Raw genomic sequence first — 16,533 nt, forward strand, 5'->3', positions numbered from 1 at the left:
AAACAAATGCCCATCTATCCTCAACTTATCAAAATTTTCTACACCAACCTTTCTATCGACCATGATCACTCTTCTATCACTTCCATGGTACATGGAAAATTTTTCTCCTTCGACATACCTCAGTTAGGCAACATTTTGAATATTTCTTCTTACGGTATTGAGCTTCCCAACATTGTTCCTCTCGACCACTCTGTGTTTCAGAAAATCCTCCTCTCTACTCGCTCCACTCACTTTCCATGGCATGAGAGCAATCTCCAACCTCATGCTCTATTGTTGTCCAAAATTCTTTCCTCAAATCTCGTCCTCAAGTCGCCCTCTAGGGGATTTATTGCAAATGAAGTCTCCCTTCTTCTTTATGCCATCTTCTCTGCCTTTCCCATCAACTGGTCCAGTGTCATCTTCCACAATATGATCAACTTTCGTTCTTTCAAGTCTCTTCCCTTCGGCTATTTCATCACACTCATTCTTGAATTCTTCCAGATTCCTCTTGCAACAGATGTCGTCTACTACTCAAACAATATAATTGATGACTCCTCTCTCCATGAAGAAGAGTCCTCTCACCTAAACTCTGACGACGAAGGCCCTCAAGAAGCAGATAAGGCAGCAACTTCTGACCTTGACATCTTCTCAGCTCTTGTCAATGTCCAGAACACCCAGGATCTCCTTCTGAAGAATCAAGCCTCGATGCAGCAGACCCTTCAAACTCTCCAACATGATCAATCCTCTCCACCTTCGGACTAAACTTATTTTTTGGACTGTAATAACATTATTTTTTTTGGTCTGTAATAACTCTGCTTACTCTGATCCCTTCCTTTTTGTCCATGACAAAGGGGGAGAAAAAACTGTCTCCATTATGGAGAAAAATACTCTCTTTAACATTTTTTCAATAATTTTATGATATTATTATTTCTATGCATAATGTCTTTTTGACAGGCGGAGCATATTTTGTCATCATCAAAAAGGGGGAGAATGTTGAGAAACTCTGTTTTGATGTCACATAATATGATACACTATCTTATTTGATTTCATATGATACGATAATATGTCTTCTTGAAAAAATGTTATATTATGACTAGATATGTTTTGCCATATATCTAACGAGTATATATGCAAGGATATCTCACTCAAAAAGGATGGAGACCTCCTGTTCAAGTACAACTATGGTGCAATCATACTCCTTGAAGAAAAAGCTTGTTGAGCCATGCATTTCTAAAGACCATCTAAAGAGACCGGCTACCTCAAGTTGAAGATTTTTTTCTTCTTTAGAGTCATATGTAACAGAACCTTCAGAAGCATGCATATTGCATATTACGTACTCATTCATAAAAGCTATTTAATAAAAGTATACGATAGTTTCAAAAAGCTCCTTTTTTTAAAACCAATAATTGTACCTTCTTACAAACCTTTATGGAAAAGGTATTTTGACATGATATAATTCATGATTTAAAAAAAAACAATAATTGTACCTTCTATCATATACAAGACAACTTGAAAAGTAATGATTTCAAAAGTAGGAAAAAGACAAAACATGAAAATCGGCTACACAAAGAAAAACAAATATAATACTTGTTGAAAAGACTCTAGTTACCTTTTTAAAGAAATGATTTCAAATGTGTAGGAAAAAGACAAAACATGAAAATCGGCTACACAAAGAAAAACAAATATAATACTTGTTAAAAAGACTCTAGTTACCTTTTTACAAACCCATAGAATGTTGACTTACTTGAAGTCATCATTCTCTTTGTATAGCATTAAATACCTCCTGTAAGAAATCCTTGTTAATATCCTTCTCAAGAATGTCGACTTGTTTAAAGTCTTCATTCTCTCTGTAGACATTGAAAAACACATCATAAAGAAAACTCTTGATATGACTATGTACAAATAAATATCTCAAAGTATTTATTGTACTTACACTCATTTAAAGTAAAGAAGTACTTATGTACCACAAATCATTAATTAGGATAAAGACAAAACTACATGATAGCCTACAATCCAACGTTTAATGTACTATTGTAAGAAATAGACTTTTTACATAAAATATATATTACCTAAAATATTACAACGACTATTGTACCCTATATTTTACTTTTATGGAAAGAAGACTTTCTCGAATTTCTCTAAAGATGTTTTTTGAAATGACATGACATTTCACATCTCAAAAAGACTACGATTTCATAAAGTAACGACTATTTTTTTTAAGCTATATAAACACATTCAAATAAACTATTCAGACAAGGAATGGACATGTGAGCTTACAACGAGATAATTTCCTATTCGATATCTGAAAAGAGAGCCTAGAAAAAGAAAGAGAAAAGAAAGAGAAAAAGTCAAGAATAGCTCTTTGACAAAGAGTATCTTCTGAGTGAAAAGAACAGAACATTCTGAGAATCCTTCATTCGTGCATTCATATCATTCTGAAGGTTCTATAGGAAGTATTGTAACTTTCTGTTATTCACTGTATTCCTTCTTTGTTGAAAGAAGTAGACCTCTGAGAAAGAGGGTGTTGCCCTTCTCTGTTGAGAGAAGAAGACCTCTGTGAAAGAGGGTGTTGTCCTTCTCTGTTGAGAGAAGAAGACCTCTGAGGAAGAGGGTGTTGTACTATTTATCCGGTGACTCGGATGTTATAGTGGAAAGCTCAAGTGGTTTGCTTGGGGACTGGATGTAGGTCAGGGTTTTGACCGAACCAGTATATGTGTTGTGTTTATGTGTTGTGCCTTTATTGCTTTATATTTTTAATTTATCGATCTATATACAATTTCACTATTCACCCCCCCCCCTCTAGTGGAATTTCAGATCTTTGAATATAATGATTTATAACCTATTTTGGAAGATAAGATCAACGCAAGGGTTGATCTTTAAATGTGACAGTTTGAAAAACCACTTTTAGAAAATATGATCAACACAAAATTTGAGACCTATATTTGGAAGATAAGACCACCACAAGGGTTGATCCTTTAATGCAATGGTTCAAAAACCTATTTTGGAAAACATGATCAACACGAGGGTTGATTTTTCAATGCAATGGTTCAAAAACCTATTTTTGAAAACATGATCAACACGAGGGTTGATTTTTGATAAAGGTTGGACCAAAGAATATTTTGAACTCTTTGGTCATAACGAAGACCTTTTAAAATTTCATGATTTTTGAAAAGCCCTCATAGGTAATATCATTTCTCTCATGAATGATGTCAGAATTGTCCCGCATTCTGAAAAGAACAAGAATTTAAATGCCCCAGTATGGCAAAAGAAGAAAAAGTATTGGATATAAAAGATATAAAGGAAATTGACATTTTATTGATAAGCAAAAGTTCAAAAACTGAATATTTACAAGAACTTTGAAAGGAAAAGATTCATAGAAGACTGGGCTGACTTGCCCCTACAAGACAACTAACAAAAGAGATGAAAAAAATTTTGACTTTATCAATTCTTCGAGTGATCCAGAAGAGCCTAGGTTGGAACTGCAGGTTGCTCCCTTCCTTCCTCTGTTACCAAAATTTCTTTGTCGATGAAATCCTATATGATGTTTTTGAGGACGAAGCAATGCTCTGTATTGTGCCTCCTTACTTGATGAAATTTGCAGAAACACTCTTTTCATTTTCCCATGGTGACCGAAGGATCAACTCTCCTGGGAAGTTTGATCATATCTTCCGTGAGCAGGTATTCGAGAACCTCCTCGACTGGCTGACCTAAAGGGAAAAATTCACGATCGTAACTCCAGCCATCATGCTTTGTCTCCTTTGGCTTGCCTGTTTTTTGTCGAGAGCTATCCCTTTCCTGAGAGCTAGACTGAGCATGCTTGGTTAGGGGGATTGGGCATTTTTCTTCTTCGTCTTCAACAAAAAGATTCTTGTCAATGTAGTCTTGAATAATGTTTTTGAAGACAAAGCAATGATCGGTGTCATGTCCTGTCGTCCGATGGAATTTGCAGAATTGGTTCTTATATTTTCCCAAGATAGTGGAAGGATTCGTGGCTTTTGGGAGCCTGACCAATCTCTTGGTCAACATGTATTCAAGAACTTTATCCAGCGGCTCATCCAAGGGAGTGAAATTTTGGTTACTGCTCCAATCTTTGCGTTTTGGCTCTCCCTGATTCTTCTCCTTCTGCGGAGGAATGGATTGAAGCGGTTCATCTTGGTTTCTGTCGAACTTTCCCTTCTGGTTTCTAGATGACTCCAATTTGCTGTTTTGATTGCCCAGGTTGCCTTTGTTGCTGCCCCTGCTGGTTTTAGAACTTCCTGCACTGCCATCGTTGTGCTTGCTCATTGGGAAGGTGACAGGTGCCTCTTCCTTGGTGGGAGCTTTTCCAAAACTGGCTTCAGCCTGCTCGGATAATATCTCAACCATAATCTTTTTGAACAACCGATATATAGCAGGATCAATCTCATTCTGGTTGCCCTGAACTCCTCTGGCAAACCTCTGAGAGTCCATTTCTCAATTCTCGCTTCTAACTGGTGCGGTCTTTGATCTTAGTTTGAACCACCCGTTAATACCAAATGCTCTCTGTATAGGGCAGATCGGGACCCTTTTAGAAAGATTTCAGAGGTAACTTTGATAAAGGAAGAAATCAAATTGACAAAGAGATATCCCACTACTAGGGATTAAGTCCACACGAGAGGCGCGATAATCGTATTATTTCCCCGTGAGAAGAAATAAACAATTTAGAATATAATTAAAAGGACATCTCTTGATGAAATAGATTTAGAAGATACGAAGAAGAAAATTTTAGAATAATAGATGGTAAAATTTTGAAAAATTGGAAAAATTACAGGCAGGATCAAAAAAGAATTTAAAGAAATCAGAAAAAGAAAAGAAAATACACCTGGGGTTTCTGAAGATAAGGAAAATTTTGAATAATATACCCAGGGTTTTGGGAAATGTTTGATATATATATACATATATGAAAACACAAGAGACATCGCATAACCAAAATCACACAAACAAGGATATGCATACAGCATTCCCTAAAGGCTAACTCTAAATGCAATATTTGAAATGGCTTGTAGGACCTTAATCCTAACTCTATGGTTCAGATCATCTGATTCCGATCAAGATACGCCGATATACTCTAGCCGAAGCTCGAAGTACGTGGCGTAGAAGCAATTCTTCGGTTCTAGGGTAAGGGCTTCCCAACATCCTTGAGCACCTACCGATATACCTCAGACTATGGCCCTTAGGTACGTGGTAGGGGGGCGCGAACCCAAATAAGTGGTCCAGTTGTGAGGTTCTCTCTCAAACTATGGTTCAGTGAGACAGCCCAACAACGTGAAGACCGGGACAATATAGGTAAGGAGGTTTTTAAAAACATGTTCAGCATGCAATAAAATCAGAAGACTCTAATGCAAGTCATAAAGAGATAAAATTTAAATGAAAAGAAGCATACACTTGCATACATTGTTTGCATTCAATCCCTAGAATTGAGGAGAGTTGTATTTAAGACCTAAATCTAATGTGAACATGGAATAATCTCGTCAATATGATCCTACCAAACCATACTTAGATCCTATATGCAATGATGTCAGCTTAGGACAGAGTCTAGGCTCCTAAGGTTTGCATGGAAAATATAGCTGACATAGAAAGAATAAAGACTTTAGAAAATATTAAAGCAAAGCAAAGGCATAATTCGATCGGACGAAGACAGAGTCCCATCACGGTCGCCAAAACTGTGATCATCGCAAAAATTTTCCTCTCTTGTGGTTTCTCTCTCTTCCTTCTCTTTTCCTTTTCTAACCTCTATTTTCCTCCTTTTTTTTAAGGGAGAAAAATAAAAGACAGAAAAAGAAGAGAGAAGAGAAAAGAAAAGAAAGAAGAGAGAAGATGAACTCTTTTGCGGGGTCTCACTTTACCTTGATTTGAAAATATTTAGCAAATAACTCGCCTCCGTTTTAAAAATTTGCGGGAAAAAAATGGAGAGACGGGATTCGCTCGTCGGTACGAGGTTCGACCGTTCCTGGCGCCTTTACCAGGGGTAATCGAACCAAGGATCGAATTTATGCCTTTTGCTTTGCCTAAATATTATCTAAGAATTTATCCTAAGTCTAAATGCACAAAGAATCATGCTTATGCAATGCAAGGATGTATGCTCTTTTGAAAGATGATTTGAAAAAATCCCCAAGTGCTTGATAATGGAGTGAAGAAATGGTTTTGAATGGTAGAATCTAACTTAGAATTTGAGATAGATCAAAGAAGTTCTAAGTCTTTGAAATGATCAAAGTTTTGGAAAAATAGATCTCTTGAATTGGGAAAGAATGGTTTGAAGATGAGATAGAAAGGAAAAAGGAAAGAAATTCCAATGTCAGAAAATAGACTTTGGACTTAGATATAGGAGAAGAGATAAAACTTGTAATGAAATTTGAAATCATGATGGTTTTGAGAAATCCAAATGGTATTTAGAAATAAAGTGGATTTAGGAAGTTCAGATGAAATCTAAAAAAATGGATTTAGATGTGAAATCTGGAAATGAAGTGGATTTGGATTTGAAAGTTGGAATTGGAAAAAAATAGAATTGGGTTTGAAAGTTGGAATTGAAAATAGAATTTTGATTTGAAATTTGGAACTTAAATCCGAAGTCTGGATCTTAAGATGTATTTGGATCTGAAATCTAAAATCCAAAGTAGAATTGGATTCTGGATCCTAAAATAGAATTGGATCTGGAGTTTGAGATCCAAAAGTAGAACTGGGTTCTGGATCCTAGAATGGAGTGGATCTGAAGTCTGAGATCCAAAGTAGAATTGGACTGTGGATCCCAAGATGGATTTTGGATCTGAAGTCTGAGATCCAAAGTAGAATGGGGTTCTGGATCCTAAAGGAGTGGATCTGAAGTCTGAGATCCAAGGTTGAACTGGATTCTGGATCTAGAATCCTAAATGGGAATTGGATCTAAAATCTGGAATCCGAGATGTAATTTGGATCTAACTTTAGAATTGGAATTCCAGACTTGATTTGAGAATAAATGAATTTCAAAGTCAAATTGGACTTTGATTTTGGAGCTTTGGATTTGGAATTTAGAAAACGAATTAGAAATTTCAAAGTTTTAAATTGAACTTTGAATTTGATTGGAGTTTTGAATATAAGATGAATTTTGGAATTTCAAAGTCAAATTGAACTTTGAAATCTGATTTGAATTGGAATTTTTAATATAAAATTGAATTTTTTAAATCTCAAAGTCAAATTGGACTTTGAAATTGAAATCTAAATCTTTGAAATAAGATATAAGAATGAATTAAAATAGAGATTGAAGAAGGATATTTGAGATCACTTGGATTTTGAAAAAGAATTTCGAGTATATGATGCAGTTCTATCCTAAATGATGAATGGATTTAAATTTTGAAATTGGATTTTGAAAATCGTATTTCATTCTTTACATGAATTGAAATAAGATTAAAAATATAATACATCCTTGACTATGGTCATTGAATGTATTATATAATAATCTATGTTTAAATTCAGGTGAAGAATGAAACATATTTTTGTGCTTTTATAGAGTTTAAAATGAAATTGACTCTCAATATACCCTTACTATGGCCATTGGTATATATTTTGAGCCAATTTTAAGTTAAACTCTAATAAAAGAAGGAAATATTTGAAAATATGATGATTTTTGAAAAGGATCCAGTGTGGATCTAATGTTATTTTGTAAAAGATAAAAAATCTAAGTTTTGTTTACATCTTGACTATGGCCATTGATGTAAATCAACATAGGATTTAATTACCTCTTACGAAATGGTGCACGTGCCATTCGGGTTTCACCATTATGAGATTTTGCAAAAATGAAGGCAAAATATGAAAACAAGCAATTTATGGCATTTACAATGCTCATTCATTCTATCTAAAAGCTGAACATATAAATATTCTCATTAGTTCCTATCTATTACAATTTTAGAATTTGGTAAATTGAAAATCGAGAATCCTTCATCCAGTAGCATTTTCACACATTTTCTGTAAAACGGAATTAGAATAAAAGACATGGAAGATGATGAAAAATATCAATTCAAGGGCCTATGTGCATATGCCTACATGGGATATTCTATATGCACACGTCCCTACTTTAAGAGAAGAGATGATGCTTACATGATATTTTATGCCTTCGCGAGATATCATAGGGGATATGAACCAACTATATAAAAAAAATGCATGACCTTGAGCATAATACTTATGCTAAGTAAATGATGTATATAGAATTTCTTGAGTTTATCATGGATGTGTATGCCCTATTGGGGATGTATGTGACAGAGTGTCAGCAACACTCAATAAAGTTATAGAGACCTTGCCAACAGCAAAATGACAATTAAATGCTAATATGGGAACATTACTTAACTGATAGGGAAATCGAGGCACTGAGCTACAGCCCAAACCCACAGGCTAAAAGGGGAGGGGGTTTAACCCACTCCATCAGCACAGTAAGATCTACATACATATCTGAAATATAAGTTCAAGCTGCCATATAACATCAACATATTGCCGATATTACTGAGGGGAGCATCATAGGTCTATAGTTACGGTTGAATTGAAAGCATAAGAAGGAGGCACAAGTGTTTTAAAATGCTGACATATACAGTACAGGAAATGAGTAAAAAAAAATGTATATGTAGGAAAGTGACATTGGGTGCTAGCCTACATCTATCTTGTCTATTTTCCATTGATATATATTTACACGAATACATCTATCAAGAATCTCCAGAATTTTTTTTGCAGTGGTGAACATAAGCACACCCCTATCATAAATCTAGACAGTCTCTGCTGACAGAGAACCTGACTGAGAACCCTTGACTTATATTTAAACTTCTGCACTAAATGCTTGTATCTCTTGATCATTAGGCAAGTGATAATCAGATGCATCTTTCATACTAAGTATGATAATCTTGTTCTTCTAAGACAGACAAGTGTGACTCTTTTGAACAGAAGATGGAATATAATAAGGTGCACAGATGTGAGGATGGGTAATGAAAATCATGGATACAACTGAAAATAAATTTTAAACACTTACCTGTCGCATGGATTTTTAGCCATCTGAAGAAACAACGGGTATGACATACCAAGATTAACTGATGCTAATCGCATAAGAGCAACTAAACCAATAGCTAGCACAGACTTTGCCATAACTGGTTGATGATAAATAGAACATGTTGAAAAATAGAATACCAAAGAAAATGAAGATGACAATGATCTGACTGATATGAAATGAATGAATAACACTACCTAAATGGTTAGATCTTACCGTGTGATACCTGCAGGTGGACAAAATGGGGTGGTAGGTTGAAGCAGAGATATGAAGGTAATGCTTGAAAATGCAGGAAGGATAATGCAATCTGTTGCAAATATTGAAATAGGGGCTAATGAGAATGTGACGATGGTACAGGAAAATGTAACAATACTTACATTGGTATTCAGATCAATATCATGACTTATATGTTAACAATTCATCTGACCTGCAAATGTTAATACAAGCAGTACACTGCTTATGAATATTAAACGATGAGCATGACACGCCAGTGAGTTGCACAGGATCATCCTCAGCTTATTAACAACTAAAAAAAATGGTTGCAGGTACCTGCGAATTGCTTAATGGGTGCTCTTGCTATTTTCATTATTTTGAGCCCAACTATCAGCACATCTGCAGGCACTCGATGATTAGAAAATGTAAACTTACATAGATATAGTATATATTGTCCTAGAATGCTTTATCCGAATGCAGTAGCTACAATGGATCACCCATTACCCACATTACCGTATTCAATACAAACCCTTTTTGTTTTTGTTTTTTCGTTCTTCAGCCATCCATAGAAGGAATTCTCCAATGTAAAAGCAATAACCAGATCTGGGCTTCACAGAATTTCCTGAGTACCTTGGCTCCACGTTGTGGGATTTTCTCAGAGAAGGTAGGTGCCTTCCCTCCCAGATTGAAGACAAGCACACTTCATTCCTCTCAATATAACCTTTTGGGAATCTATAAACCCCGAAACCGTAATGTCCTCTCTCTTGTGCATAATAGATAATGACCCATGTTATGGAGACACATAAAAAAAAAAGAGACGGCATGATGCAAATGAATGAATTTGATGAAGAACAATTAACATCCTCAGTATGGGTAGTGGATAGGTGTGTAATGAAGAAATGGTTGTACATCGTGAAACACTAGACCAGAGGCATGAAAATGAGGGAAAAGTTTATTCCCACGATAGGACGGTGATGGAGCAATAAATCAGTAATTAAGATTGTAAATAAATGCAAAGACATTTAGCAGAACGATAAATCATAATAGAAAAAAAAAGGAAACGACGATTAGAGCAAAACAAAGATCAGTGGATTCATAATGAAAGCAGGATACAAAGTAAGGTATGGATCTAATAGAGATAGCAAAATCGCAATATATGACATTATCGGAATGAATGACTTCTTTCAATCACAAGTCGCAGAAGCGCAATCTCAGAGAAAAACTAGAATGAATGAACAAATTTAAATTGCCCTTGACCAAAGTGCAAACTCAGAAAATATGAATCGCTAAAATGAATTAATAATTCTAGACCTCGAGTTACAAGAATGTAAAAAAAAGCATAATCAAGGGCGATGTTAAAAAAAACGATACTATAAATTGCAAAAGAGCATTGAATCTGAAGGGACTTGCGTTTACATGATCTAAGGAAATTTGTTAAGATGAAGCGTAAGATTGAAAACAAGGTGTTGTAATTACTCATCCCTTTGTTGTTGCACGGAGATGGATCGAGGATGCTATTGGCAACTCAATACCATCGAAGGTGCGTCAATGGGGGTTAAAAGCTAGAAAAACTTAAAGAGAAATCATAAAAAGCAAAAGAAATGAAATAAGATGAATGAAGAGATGAAATCGAAATTCAGAAAGAAAGAGAAACAAACAAACAAACAAACAAATGAATCAGCGATGCCATTGCGAGGCATCGTCGATCATCAAATCGAAAATCCGTGGAAATAGTTACTGGAAATCAAAATGCAGATGAAGAATCACCTCTGTTTTGCAGGGTCTTTGAAGGAGGGATTCAAGACTGCTGTATTTTTTGCACTTGGTCTTGGAGGAATTCCGGAGATGAAGAGAGCTTCTTCTTTTCTTTCTTCTACAACTCTTTTCTAATGGAGAGAGAATGAGAGCAGAGAAGAAGAAGGCGTTTGGCGATCATCCCCCCTGGGTTTCTTCTGATGTTGGTTTTTATAAGAGGCCAGGGAAAGATCGGGAAAGGGGAGGCTGTTAAGGATGGATGGTGAGGATGAATCGGTTGGCGATCGGCGATGGAGATTTAGAGAAACTCGTGGAGGATCGGTGATGGAGGGCGGATGGAGGCCATGGAAGCTTTGAGAAGGGGGTTTCGGTTGGAGATTGAGGGTGGCCATGGACGATCGGAGGGTTCATGGAGGCCATGGAGAAGGAGGTTTCGCACATGGGACTGATCGTGTCAGGTTTCAGAGTGAGAGAGGGAGAAGGCGGTGGTGGGAGCACGCGAGGCCATTGGAGATGGACGGAGGATCTTCTCTCGAGGGTTTGGTGATGGAGGGTTTTTAGGGAAAACCATGGGTGATCGGGCGAGAGAGGGGGGAAGGTTCTGGGGAGTTCGCTAAAGAGAGGGAGAGTGAACCGGGATGAGTGTGAACCGGGATAGAGAGTGAACCGGGAGAGTGTGAACCGAGATAGAGAGTGAAAGATCGTGAAGTTGTTGCCGCTTTTTTTTAATTTTTTTTTTTCAAGCAAGCTTCAAAGAGTTTTTTTTTTTGAATTTTTTTGTTGTTTTCTTGGTATTTTCTGATTTTTTTGTTATTTTGAAAATAAAACTCTAAAACCTAAGCTATACGAGAGACAAAACTATATATTTTTTTGTGTATTTTTGAGAAATATTTACAAAAAGAGGGGTTTTCAAGGCTATTTTGCGGAAATTTCTTCAGAAAATGGGTTTTGGACCCAAGTTTTGAGAAAATATTCGAGTTTTAAACCTCAAATTGAGAAATACAACACGATGGGTCCAAGCGGATACCGGACGAAGTGTCTGAGCCTTTCAAAAGTTATTTTGGTAATTTTGAGAATTTGATTTAAAAATGGGACAAAAAAGCTCAAATTTGGATCTTTTATATGGATTCGGATCCGAAATTGAGTCAAATATACAAGATGAATTTAATTTCAGAAAACTTGAGAAATAAAATGGGATTTATATTTAAAAGTGACTCAATTACCCAGAAAATGAAGAAAAAGGGCAAAAAGGGAATATTTACAAAGTTTTGAAAAATTTGGGGTGTTCACAATCCACTGGAAGGCATCTTAAATATCTGGATTAATCAGCAAATGGAAATTCATCTTCATCGGCATCTTGTTGTCGTGAATCAATCTACTGGAAAAATGTGATTCACCTTATCCGGCAGTCTCACCAGAGTTACTCACGGCACCTGAAGTTTATTTTACAGCAGATTGTGATTTCATTTCAAGGATGAGCACCTGATTTCATTTTTTATTTTCTTGTGTTTACTCAATGTAACTTTTGTTTTAATTTCCAGATTCCAGTTGTTTTTATCATATCTTGATTTCATGTTTTGCTTTCTTACATTTTAGTTCTTTTTAAGTTTGGTTTTTACACGATTTCCTGTTTTACAATTCATTCATTTTTCCTGTTTTCTTTTAATTCTTTTAACTACTATTTCTGAAATTTTAATTTTTCTGTCTTTCCTATTTCAGTTTGCTTTCAATTTAGTGTAAATTCATGTTTTGTTTAAGTTTCTTTTTATTTCCTGTTGAGTATAAATTTAGTTCATTTTAATTCTTCTGTTAAGTAAGCATTAGTTATTAGTTAAGTAACTGTTAGCTAATTGTTTTCTAATTAGTTAGTTGTTATTAGATTTAATTAGAATTAGTTTTGAATTGTAATTAGTTATTTAGATGTCTTTTCTGATTTCTTTCATATTTCTAGCATTTAATTAGTACTTTTTTTTGTATAATTTTACGTCTATCTCTGGTACTGCTCGTGTTCATTTGACTTGTGCAGGATAGCACATGAGTGGAGTTGAAGTGCGTACGTGACACGAAGTACGAAGAATAGAGCTTCTTTTTACTTCTTAGTTTAGAATTAGGAATTTAATTGGGTTTGTAAATATTGCACTTTACACCCTCTGCGAAGGGTATTCATTTGTTGTAATAGTTAGTTGTTTTTACCTTTCTTGAACATTTTACATTTTAATAGTACGACAATAAAGATTAGTTTAGATTTGTGTATTTGAATACGAAATATTCTTGTTCCTTGAGTTCGATCCGGTCTCATCCACTAGTGAGAACCGATTTTTATTATTTGATGTCTGGTTTTCACATGTTTTACATATAAAAATCTTTTCAAAATTACAACGATTTAAAAGAAGACATCAAATTTTTGGCGCCGTTGCCGGGGAACGGCGCAATATTAGTATTCACTTTATTGCCTAGTGTTGGTGTTGCTTTTAGGTTTAGAACCACGTATGTGCATATCTTAGAGACGAGCTTACTTTTCTGCACAACCCACCTACTAGGATTCCCTTAGAGGTGACTGTGTACGATTGGTACCGTACACATAGATTTTATATTTCTTTTGCATAATCTTTGTTATGTGTACTTGCGTGGTGATTGTTTAGTTTTTGTTGTTTTTAGTTTACTCGCTTTGTGGTTTGCGTGGTTTGGTCGCTTAGTGTAAGACCCACAATTTTTCAGAAAATATCTGAATAAACTTCATGAGGCATTTACCGGTAAAAATAGCATTTGTTCTCAGAATGCGAAACAAATCAATTCCTGCGAGCCAGTTATACTTAGGATATTCGTCGAATCGCGAATATATGCTCAAACACTCTGGAAGCCATAACTTCCTACCTGAATGAAATCAAAGGATTCTTGCGAGCCAACTTTCTTAGTTACGTCAATACGAACGGAATGGCGTACTCAGAATTTTTCAGAAAAAAATCGCCGAAAACCCAAAATTCTTGCGGGACCCACGGAAATATTGGTGGGATCCACAGAAATATTCCTCAGAAAATATCTGGTGGGACCCACAAAAATATCCCATGGAATATCCAAGTGGGCCCCACACCAAGGAACCTCTTGGAATTAAAAAGAAGCCAAGGGGGTAGAAGGGGCATGGAAAAACCCAAGAGGAGGTGGGCTTGGGCTATAAATAGCCCTCCCCACTCTCTCTCTTCTCATAAAAATCGACCCCCTCTCTCTCTTGCCTTCTCTCTCTCTCTTAAACCTCCCCTACCTAGCCTAGCCCACCTGAGCCCACCTGACCTGGTCTGAGCCTGCCTGACTTAGCCTGAGCCTGCCTGACCTGGTCCTAACCCACCTGACCTGGGTCTGAACCCACTTGACCTGGTCCAAACCCAGTTGACTTGACTTGAACCTAGTTGGATTTAAAGTCAAAGTCAAAGTCCTTTTTGGTCCTGATTCCGGTTTGGGTTTCTGAACCCAGACTTAGCCTACTTGAGCTGAGTTCGAACCTGCTGAATCCAGTTGACTTGGATCGAACCCTGTTTGGTTCAAACCACTTAGGTTGAGTAGCTTGACCTACTCTACCTCTTTCTCAACTAAGTCAGCTTCATCTGACTTAGTCTGACCTCTCGAAGAAAGGCTCGAAGCCAAAGAAGCAACCCGGAGCCGTTTCTTCCACGATTTGAAGTAAGTTCGCTTCGTTGATCCATCTCTCTCAAGTATTTGATTGTTTGTATATAGAATATACTTTCTGAAGTAGTATCTTGCTTTAGTTCTTGATTGAGCCCTTTTTGGACACTTCGGTGTTCACCCGCTCGTCTCGTAACTATCGTCGGATATATCTATGTTCAAACACGCAGTATATGCGTTTTTAAAATAGTATCTCGCCCTAGTTCTTGGTTGAGCCCTGTAGGACACTTCGGTGTTCATTCGCTCGCCTCGTAACTATCGTTGGATACAGATCTAGGTGTATATCTGCTGATTCTGTCGACGAGTCTTATATCGCACAGGCTATGTAATTTACCTTTGCCGTCGCGTCGTATGATACCAAGGCTCCCTGTTTTCTGCACTTCCGATTATGCAATGTATTTACTTACGCCGTCGCGTCGAACGATGCCAAGGCTTCTATTTTGTTATATATGTAGAATATTTCGTTCAGTTACACACCCTGAACAATAGTATATGCATTTCTTTACGCCGCCGCTGTATAAAGCACAGGCTTCTGCTTATACTACATATATAGCACATAAATGAGCGTTCAAATGGAGATCAAACTCCAAATCACCAATGCGATTCCCTGACCGCTCCTCGTTCAAGATTCTGCTTGACGCATGAAGCCCCTATTGGAAAGGCTTCGGTTTTTGGCAAAATGCTCTTTACGTAAAGACTAAGTCAAATACATATGGCCTGGCTATGGCCCAGGGTTCCTGCAACCTTGATGGATGCAAAGTACGCACAACGGTGCGCATCCATTTCCCCGAATTAAACGTAGCGATTTCCTACCAAAGAGGGGAGATGCCGCTGAAATGGATAAAAGAAACGCACGCTTTCTACGTAAAAGAGAGGAAGTGCTGCTGAAATTTCTGAAGAAGCTAAGAATAGCTCAGAAAGAACGTAGCAGGATACTCTGACATATAGCAGAGTGCTACCCAGTTCATGGTTTGCCCTCTACAACGTAGAAGGGTTCGTCGCACCACTGCCGGTAGAGCAGGGGAGGTGCTGACGAAATGGTCGGCAGAAGAGCTGCCGGAACCAATGGAATGACATAATGATGTCCGTTGATGGAACGATGCCAGATCGGCTCGTATCCTTGTGCCTGCAAGGGCACCTTGCTCGTAAGGGCCGCTGAGCCGGAGTAGAGGTTGCGCCTTGGATAGGTTTGTACACAACCAGACTCGTATCGAGTCATATGCATGCTCATTGAGAACGGTTACACAACCAGACTCGTAAGGGCCGAAGAGCCAGAGTGTGTTATTTCCACCCAAAGAGGTGTGATGCTCGTGGTGGCCGAAGTGCCAAGAGCGGTGTTCTGCATGCATATGAATAAGACTTAAGGTCGCACATACCCCGCGGTTGAAAATCGTGTTAGGGGTACCCCCTCAGTAATGACTGTGTTCGGGCAGACTGAATGGGGTCGGGTACATACTCCCGTAGTGCTAAAAGCACGGGCTGTCTAAATGGCGTGCAGATTCTGTCCAAGTAATTGTAAGACTGGCAGACCCCTTCAGGAATTATGCTCACTGTGGAATGACAGTGATGGTACAGCCTTGAGTGACATATATTTTACTTTGGACCTGATAGAGTCCACGATGGCCTCAGTCACTCATGGGTTTTGGGGTCGTGGTTATCCTTAAGATCTAAGGATTGAACCCAACTACTGCAAGTAGAGGATGCATCCGAATATGGGCCTAGTAGGGTTCTCCCAGTTGAAACACACTGCCGTACTATGGATAGGGTCAACAGGCCTCTGGGGTATCTAAAATACATAGAATAATCAACCCCCAGAACGTCGCGTTGATGCCCGGACAATAGCTCTACCTGCGTACCAAAGGCGGGAGCGGTTAATTATCAAACAATGC

The sequence above is a fragment of the Nuphar pumila genome, chromosome 12, assembly GCF_984573655.1.
Source record: "Nuphar pumila chromosome 12, dmNupPumi1.hap1.1, whole genome shotgun sequence".
NCBI classification, from domain to species: Eukaryota; Viridiplantae; Streptophyta; class Magnoliopsida; order Nymphaeales; family Nymphaeaceae; genus Nuphar; species Nuphar pumila.